The sequence below is a fragment of the Saccostrea echinata genome, unplaced genomic scaffold (genome assembly GCF_033153115.1).
Source record: "Saccostrea echinata isolate AGI-Se365-2 ecotype Australia unplaced genomic scaffold, CSIRO_AGI_Sech_v1 ptg000028l, whole genome shotgun sequence".
Taxonomy (NCBI): Eukaryota; Metazoa; Mollusca; class Bivalvia; order Ostreida; family Ostreidae; genus Saccostrea; species Saccostrea echinata.
Genome location: NW_026889777.1, coordinates 2,168,804 through 2,172,224, shown reverse-complemented (window position 1 = coordinate 2,172,224; position 3,421 = coordinate 2,168,804). Strand labels below are relative to the sequence as shown.

Genomic DNA, 3,421 nt, shown 5'->3' with positions numbered 1-3,421 from the left:
GCTGCGTTTTCTTTGTCAAATATGCTAAATAATTGTTTAATAGAAATTGTATACTATTAATATTTTTCTTGCATCCAACATAAGCACAGAGTGTTCCATAATAACCCTCAAGCTTTCGATTATTTTTTACATTGCTTTTGACTCTTTTTCTTCTATCGTTTGTCTTAAATGATTTGAGATGAATTATAATAAGATTCTTCTTTTTTGTATGTACAGATCTCATGAAATACAAAATGCATGCCATAGTGAATTGATCAATACTAGATATACACCATGTATGGCATTTAATCGAAAAAGAACCTCTTGAAGTTAGTGATATAGCTCTTTAACAAAGAAAGATATCCTTTTAGCTTACAGAAATATAGCTTGAACTTAGTGATATAGATCTTATAACTAAGTGAGTTTAGAAAGAAATCTCTCAAAGTGAAGAGATGTCTTTTAAACGTTAAGAGATATTTCTCTGGGCGAAAGAGAGATATTTCAAAGCAAAAGAGATATCTCTTTCGGAAAAAGAGATATCTCTCTCAGAGAAAGAGATATTTCTGTTTTAGAGAGATATCTCTCTAAGTTGAGATATATTTCTTTTTTTATAGAGTCTATCTCTTTAAAATAAGAGATATCTCTGTAATTATGAGAGATACCTTATCTTAGAATAAAAAAAATAAAAAGTAAAACAGCTTGACATATACGTGAATATTAATATTAATATTTTCATTTTGTTCCTCTATAATTAAAACAATGAACTACTAGACAAAAATCATTGTCTTACTGATAAAACTACACAAATGCTGACAGATCTTAATAATAAATCCAACAAGAACAATTTTTATTTGTAATTCAAAACAAACATCGAGTCTGTATATTTAATTCATATTGGATTAACAAACACGTCAACTTCACATAAAGTCAATACAGCAGTGACCAATGAGATTTTGACATAGCGTCCAGTGATGTAGGGTGGGCAGTCAATAGTGACCAGCTCACCAAGTGACCCAGGTCCACCATAATATCCACACAGTTTTGAGATACTTGACAAGGTATCTCCGACTGCTATGGTAACGTTACGAAGGCGATCAGACACATCTACAAAAAATCACTTTTTTTAAAATTCCGGATTCATTATTTTACCTATATTAAATCTTAAAGTGCATGATTTCAACAATACAAATAATACTGGACATTGACTATTGGGCAATATGAAAAATATTTTCATGGAATGAAAACACTGGTGAAATACATGCCATGCACATGACATTCTAATTGATTTGATTTAGATTTGCGGATTCAGGAGTTGTTCCCTTAGTGGCGGGTTCTACTCCACTGGGTGACACGGAAACCGGTCCTTTGGATGAGTCCACGAAAACCGAGGTCCCATGTCCCAGTAGGAGATGGCATAATAAGGATCTCTCACTGCTCGATGGCCGTGAGTGCCGAGAACAGGTCCAAATTAGCAGTTCCCCACCGGCAAGTGATGGCATCTCAATATAAGTGAAATTGTTGAAGGGACGTTAAAAACAAACAAACAAACACAGTTTTACAAATAAAAATTGGCTTTAATTATGTTGTTACCAGGACAAGAAAGGTCTTTGCGGTTGTTTCGTAATACATACCAATTCCATATCTATCCATTCCACGGTTGACCATTCTAACAGTTACAATGTAATAAACGTTCAGAAGGTCAACCCTCCACCATGGACTATCATCTGAATGGGCTGTGTGTGAACAGGATTCATCATCGATATCCGTACTCCTATTTCCATCCACAGCTAGACCAGATTCGTAGAACAGAAAGATTGATGATTGTTCTGTCGGTTTGGTAACTGCAATACTTTGAAGGGCTGAAAGAATGAGAACAAATTAATTCAGTGCATTTTCTGCTGTGTGTGTGTGTGTGGGGGGGGGGGAGAGAGAGAGAGAGATGTAAAAATTCTTGAAATTTGGAAGATATTTTGCCTCAGTTTTTACTTCAGGATTTCCCTCAACAAATTCAATAAATACGGCTTTAAGCAATTATTCGTACAAATGAAATACTATTGTCATTAGCTTTTTTTCATTGAAGTCAGTATAGTGATGGGAGTGTCCGTCCGTCCTTAACGTTTTTGGGTACCCATTTCTTATCAGGAACTACTCCTGTACCACTGAATATAATTTAATGGGACTTTCACAGAATCTTTATTACATGGTGCCATTGTGCACGGGATGCCAGGGTGTATCATTCTGTCCACTGCCCAAAGAAGGTCTAGTTTTATATACTTATATTCATACAAGTAATAAAATGAGATATGTTTAGTTTTAGAGATTTAATTCTGATACTTTTTATGCACCGAATTATCTTTTCATTAACTTCTTTTGAAAATTTATTTAACTTAAATATATTGGAATTAAATTAATTTATGATACATTGTACCTTTATTCATAAGTTGTCAGCATCCGAAAAGATGGCACTGGGACCATAAAACTTAAACAAGCTTACTTTTGATCTCAATCAAATTTTTCCACTTTTAATTCCTTTGATAAAAGTGAGACTGAGATCAAAAGTGATCACGTCTAAGTTTAATGGCCCCAGAGCCAGAATGCCAAAGTTTATCCTGACATGACTAAAACATTGAAATATAGGAAAACCTAAATGATAAGATGGTATGAGGATAAGTTTCTGCATACCTCTGATGATGAAATGCTCCCACTCTCCATCGTGTTGTGTAGAAAGTGAGGTGTTTTCAAAAGTCCTACTATACAACAAGCATTGAAGCGTTTGCTTATTCCATGCAAAATGCTAGGCAGTCTTTCTTCTTTTCTGAGCATTTGGTTGCACACGATAATGCACTTCTTGCATGGTCTTCCATCAGAAAGAAATCATTTTTCAAAGCTGTATGCGAAGTAGGAAATTTTGTGAAACGTTCTCTATTGATAAACGCATTGCTATAACTAATTAACACAGCAAAGGCAAACAGAGCCCTAATCGAAATGACTCTCATCTCTGAAAGAAAACAAGATTTCTCTTAATGGGTAGGCTTTTTATGGATATTCTTTTAAAGTGTTAGCTGTTTTGATATCATATTTTTCGTTTCAAGAAATTAAAATACATGAAAAATATTTATATTAATGCATAAACAAATTATGTAAATGTTACTAGAAATATCGAAACATTATTCCCATAAAGACGTATTATACAATGCTTGTATTTAAATATAAGCCAGTTGATTGGCATTACATAATTTTAAATAATAAAGAAATGCAGTGTTAATATTTGAGGTGATATCGTGTTATTTGTTTTGAAATATAATTATCTATTTTTTACAATAATGCTTTATTAAATTCCAAAACATCTAAATTAAACCAGGTACTAAACAACACTTTTGATCAATAATTCTTGAGTAACTGAAGCTCATTTGGCGTTCCCACAAAGTGAAAATGGCAGACT

The 3,421-nt window shown here is 33.3% G+C and overlaps 1 pseudogene; it reads right to left on the bottom strand.

Moving 5' to 3' along the window:
• Positions 1–868: 868 nt before the first annotated feature.
• Positions 869–2,843, bottom strand: LOC133193895 (fucolectin-1-like; annotated as a pseudogene).
• Between the last annotated feature and the right edge of the window lie 578 nt (positions 2,844–3,421).